Below are 6,417 nucleotides of genomic sequence, written 5' to 3' on the forward strand. Positions count from 1 at the left end.
AAATTTTTATATCTTTAAATTAATTTTATATTAATAAATTATTTAAAATTATAATAAATAATTTATAAATATAAAAAAATTATAAAAATAATTGTAGTGTGATTTTTACATATACTTAAAAAATAATTATATTTTTAACTATATATTATATAATAAATTAATAATTATATATCTATAATATATATTTTTATTATTTATTTTACATATACATATTAACAGTTAGATATGTTTATTATCACCTATTATTAGCTGTCAATTATGAGTCATATCCAACAATTAAACCAAGGAGAAGAGGCTCTTAGTGCCTACTTTGTCTTCTTGAACATAAGAAAACAATCTAGTTAGAAAGTCCCCTTTTCAATCTCCTGTCGCTGCTCATTGAATTGATTTCCTTCATATAACCCCACCAGACAAAAATTCAAAATTGCAGATTTAAGGTACAGAAGAACACACGCATAGGAGGGGGAAGAGGGGAGGAGAGAGAGAGAGATGGAGGGACAGAACTTCATTTTGGCATTAGGCAAGCAGCCGAGCACAGATACTCCTATTCTCTGCACCTTGTAATTTATAATCATATGCCTCTAATATATACAGTAGCAATTTAAGGTGCAACTGGGGAAAAAATCTTTTCTTACTATAAAAGCACCAGGCACAGCCACCGTTCCTGCTATCTATATTTTGCCTCTGCTTCTATATACTGTAAAGTTATCCAACTAGTTATGATGGTTCAGCAATCACTGCTGATGGTTTTTTTCGGTGTAATAAATTAGCTTCATTTTGTCTTCAAAATGTTCTCCAATGTTGTGCCAAGCCTCGTCAGTAGAAACAAAATGTGGCAAGAGGTGGGAAGGCAGGTCCCTTATCTGAGAACCATTGCCCCAGAAAGAAGCAAGGGAAAGTCCCATGGTCGCCATGGCAACTACCGAGCATGCTGGTGGGACGGCCTGAGTGGTCCCAATGGAACTGGGTTGCCAGAAGGCCAGCCAAAGTGGAGCTTTGCATTCCCGTGCACAATGAAATTGTCCTGCTAACTTCTTCATCTAGCCTGTGACAATAATCATTTTAGTTCATGTCATTTTTAAAAGAAAAGTTTATACATGTGATGGAATATTAATTAATCACAGAATCATGCGTTTTATCATCATCCATCTTAAGTTATTTAAAAAATAACTCTTTGGAATGGAAATAAGTTTCTAGCAAATATGCATTCACCAGAGGAGAACCAAGAAGGCAATGAATAATTGCACGTTAAAATTTAAGAAAGCTGGGAAAAAAATACACATTAGACTACTGAAAAAACCAATAATCAGTGGAGTTGCAAGAAAGGCCCCAGAATAGGAAAGAGCAATGGCGACTTCTTTCAAGTTCAACAACAAGGAATTCAATAGACACCTGCACAATGCATAAAGCATAGGCAACCAATAAGGATAAAGCTTTGATAGCTTCTCATAAGTTCCATGAGAACTGGAATTACTCCCAAGACATGGGTTAATAATCAGAAGGAAGCAGGTAATGCAAGTGCAGAATGACAACATGCTGATCATAAGCAGTAGGAATGGAATGAATATGCAACAGAATAATAGCCTACCATATGAAAAGTCAGAGAAATAACACCTCCAAAGTACATACATTAGAATTTAATGCCTCGGGATAGCATTTGTACTAGCAAACATGTAGAAAATACAGCAACAATTTTCAACTATCTACCCCCAAAAAATGCTAGGACAGTTTGACCCATCCCATTCCTTGGACAAGTATAGGATTCAGCCACAGAAGTATATCATGGCATCAATAGGCTTCTAACTAGACGCTAACAACCCATGTTCATAAAAAAATTTTATCACTTAGAGGCAGCATGACATTTAAATGAGCAATATAGGGTCTCCAAATCCTACTAGTTTAAAACCGTCCCCAGAGTTCATGAGACTGGAGATATCATAGCAAAGAGCTTTTACTACTATTAGTTAGAATGACTGCAAACAACTATTGCATGATTGATACAAGGAACCCAAGTCCAAAAAACAGGGCATTTGCAAGGAGGCTGATTCATACCCCATTATATATTTGCCAAAACCCTTCCTCAAAATGCATAGTGCAGGATGCAAAGTATGAAATGACCTCAAAGCTGAAATTCTGGAAATCCAATAACCAATGGAGAATGCAACTGTACGAAATGCCAAAACTGGAAGAACTGATCTGAGACCTTCTGTAGACAGAATATGACTTCTTTTTATAGCTAGAAGGCTAACAATTAGGGGTAGCAATTTTAGACACGACTTGCGAACACGACATGAATACGACACCAAAATATAGGGTTTGGGTTAGGCTTATTCGTGTTCATGTCGAATTCGTACCGACCCATTTATGACACGATTATAATCGTGCTAACTCGACTTGACACGTTTATGACACATTTAATATTCGTGTCACGTGTTGACTCGTGACTCACTACCCATTACTATGACACATTAACCCACTTATATAGCGTGTTAAATAGGTTAAGTCCTATCAAACCGTGTTAAATGTGTTATTTTGTATTAAATTGGTCGTGTCGTGTTGAATACACATAATACAATTTAATATTAATATTAATCGTGTTGTGTCGTGTAACCCATATAATAGAATGGTCGTGTTCGTGTTCGTGTTTAAATTTTTGACACGATTTATTAATCATATCGTGTTCGTATCGATCTTAATCGTATTCGTATCGTGTGTTGACACAACACGAACACGATCCATCAACCCGAATTGCCACCCCTACTACCGATACAAATTGAGGTACATATCATAGCAACAAATGGCATCACAGGCTGAATAACATTTACAACTGGCTTCGCATAGGTATTGAGCAAGAGGCCAAAGGTGACTGGAACAAGAACAACCTTTAAAAAAATAGTATTACTTAATTAATTTCAGTGAAAAATAAAAAGAGAAAACCACTTCAGACATATATCACTTTGTCAAGCAGAGTCATTACCTGCAATATTGACTTCGAAATGGCGACAGCATCAACTGGAACAACGGAGCCAATGAGGAGGCCAGTTAAAAGTGGCGTGAAAAGCACTGATGCAATTGTGGTAGAGCTCGTAAGGAGAATGCTCATGGCCACATCCCCTTTGCTCAAGAAACTGGCATAGCTTGATAGTTGAGCCCCTGCAACACAAGATGCGAGGACAAAACCTGTGTAGAACATCTAAGACATCCCAAATGCCTTTGCAACTAATACCCCCAGGGCCGGTTTGAGCACATACTGTGTGAGAAACCCAACAGACAGTGGTAAAGCTCTGCAACAGAAGGAAAATGAGCATAATAGAAATGCTATAATAGCTATAACAATCAGGACTTGAAAAAAAAAAATGACTGAAATGCCAAGTTATGGTATTGTAACTTTTAAATGCAAGAGTAAAATCATTAATAGAAAGTTTAATTCCAATTGACAACATGATCCCACTGCTGGGGCGTATAGCTCCTTAGATACCCTTCACAAGTTTTAAAATCAATGTTCCTCCTTGTTAACCATAAATTTCCAAAATACACTATGTGCTTATATATCCAAGTCAATTTGAAAGAACAACTCAATACCTGAAGAGAACCAAAAAATTAAAAAAAAAAAAAATTGCCCTGACATCTGTTTAAACAGAAAGCAAAATACAAGCGAAGTGGACTAAACACAACCCCTCTCTCTCTCGCTTGAGACTTAAATCATACACCTGTGGGAAGTCCCAAACAAAGCGGCGCTTAAAAATTGATCCCTTATTTTAAAAGCACTCTCCTCGTTCCCTTAAAGACAAAATAATAACAAACGACTCGAAAAGTTAACATTAAAAAAAAATTACCATATCAGATATTACAAAACAGCTTACAGATAAAGAAAAATGTATATGACACAAAGCCCATGAGAAAAATCTAAAATTCTATTCGTTTCAGAAAGCTTGAAGATTTATAAACAAGAAGAGATGAGAAAGAAAATATTGAAATCAGCCATGACAGCCAAGTTCCCACAAAACATAAAGAAAAAAATTCAAAAGAGGACGATAATCAGATCAAACCACAAGAACATATGATTCAAGAGACACTGAAATATATATATATATATATATATATAGAGAGAGAGAGAGAGAGAGAGAGAGAGAGAGAGAGAGAACAGTCTAGAAGTTTCCCAAAACACCAAATATTGTTTAATATTGATAGTTTAGTTACTGGTATTAGGAAAACCAATATTTTAACTGATAAGAAATAATCAAACAAACAAACAACCCAGGAACAGGGAAGAAGCTGAAATCATCACAAGCCGAAATCCCAACATAACTAAACCAAATAACCACAAATTTAAATCAAAATTAGTCAAGATTGCATTCAAGAGAATCAAAATTAAAAATGAAAAAAATGAGAAGCAACAAATTCGTACAACCCACCAAGTGAAATTTGATGGCTGGGCAAGAGCAGCAATAGCAGTTGCAGCAACCACAAAAGGAAGCATTGCTGAAAGTACCTAAGAGGCATCTGTCTTTGAAACCACGTCATTAGGATTAATCCCAAAATACAAAATAGAAATGTTGCCTTCTCTTCTCTGCGACCCAGCTCTCCCCATAAAGGGAGACGTGGAGCACGCAAATGTAAACAATCCCCCATTGTTGCAGGCGCTTGGCTCTGTGCGCTTCGAAACTGAACAACAATGTAAAGAAACAAAGTTGGGTGGTTTTGCAAAGATTGAGAGGTTTGGTACCGTGGTCATGGGAAGTGCGGGAGATATAAAGGCGATTGAGGCCATTCAATTTTCTCGAGAAAACAGATAGATGAAATGGAGAGGTAATAATAGGTTGTTGTGGGTTTTCTGGGGGTTAGAGGTGGTGGTGTGGACGCTAGAGACTGGCGGATTCCGGCGACGCAAAAGGTCGAGAAGGAGGGAAAGAGAGCTAGTAGAGTTGGGGGAACATATTAAATATTAATATGTTCATATTTAATATACATGTTATTAGTAAAAATATCATCAATCGATTGTAGTTAGAGTGTTTATATGAGTCATCAAATAATAATAAAATATATATTAAAAAAATTAACAATATTTTTATTACTTTTATATGTTAAAGTCTTGTTTATTATTAAGATTGAGACGCTGAAAATTAATTTTTCGGAAAAGTATATTTTAAGTATTATTGTAAAAAAATAATTAAAAAAAAAGTTGTTTAATTATTTTAAAATTTAATTTTAAAGAATTAAAAAAATTAAAAAAAAGCAAAAAATATCTCACATTATGCTAGAAAATTGAGAAAAAAAATTTACATCAAAAAATTATAAAAAAATATCTTAAAGAAAAAAAAGTTAAAATATCACTTATCAATTGATAAATTTTATTATAATTTGATTTCTTAAATTGAATTAGTTAATGGTTGAATTAATACTTTGTACAATAAAAAGTAAATAATTTAAAAAATAAAAAAATTAAAATAATATCAACCCTAAAAATAAAGTATTTCAAGTTTGAATTTTATATAAAATATTTATGCATTTTAACTCATTTAAAAAATTAAAATATATCAATCGTCAGTTGATAAATCTGATAATGATTTAAATCAGATGAAATTAAGTGATATATTTATTAAAGAGGATAAATAAATTAAAAATAAATAAAAAAATATATGTAAAACATTATCAATTCTAAAATTAAAGTGTTTGGAGTTTAAATTATATAATTTTTATTAATTAAATAAAAAAATATCACTTCTCAATTGAGAAATTTTATTACGATTTAATATCTATGTAGTACTAACACTCTTATAAGAAAAATGAATCATTTTAAAAAATAAAAACTTTAATTAAAGAAAAAAAGGTGCTCAAATCACTGTTGATTTGGGATTGCATTTTAAAGAGTGTGTGTAAATATATATATATATATATATATATATATATATATATATATATATATATATATATATATAATTCAGATATATGTATATATATTGAATTTATTTTTTTAATTTAATTTAATTTTTTATTTTATAGTTTGATTTGGTTGAGTTTTGATTTTAAAATAATTCTATGCCAATATTATTAGGAATGGTTATAGGTAGCACTGGTAATCAGTTATTAATATATAATATATTATATGATATATATTTTAATTATTTATTAATTATGTAAATTTTAATTATTAAATATATAAATAATTAAATATTAAAAATATATTATTTAATAAATATAATAATCTTAATTATTTATATTCTAATTAATTATATTGAATATATATAATATTGTAATAATTGCTGAAAAATATATGTTATTTAGTTCAATTTTAATTTGATATGAATCTAGTGTAATTGTAATATAATTTTTAATATAAAAATTAAATTAAATTAATAAAATAAATTTAATCTGATATGATTTCTTGTTTGAGTTTAATTGCACACTCCTAAGCCC

General features: G+C 31.5%; 1 pseudogene; it reads right to left on the reverse strand.

Moving 5' to 3' along the window:
• Nucleotides 1-492: 492 nt before the first annotated feature.
• On the reverse strand, nt 493-5,047 carry LOC110663855 (probable sodium/metabolite cotransporter BASS3, chloroplastic; annotated as a pseudogene).
• Between the last annotated feature and the right edge of the window lie 1,370 nt (nt 5,048-6,417).

The sequence above is a fragment of the Hevea brasiliensis genome, chromosome 7 (genome assembly GCF_030052815.1).
Source record: "Hevea brasiliensis isolate MT/VB/25A 57/8 chromosome 7, ASM3005281v1, whole genome shotgun sequence".
Classification (NCBI taxonomy): Eukaryota; Viridiplantae; Streptophyta; class Magnoliopsida; order Malpighiales; family Euphorbiaceae; genus Hevea; species Hevea brasiliensis.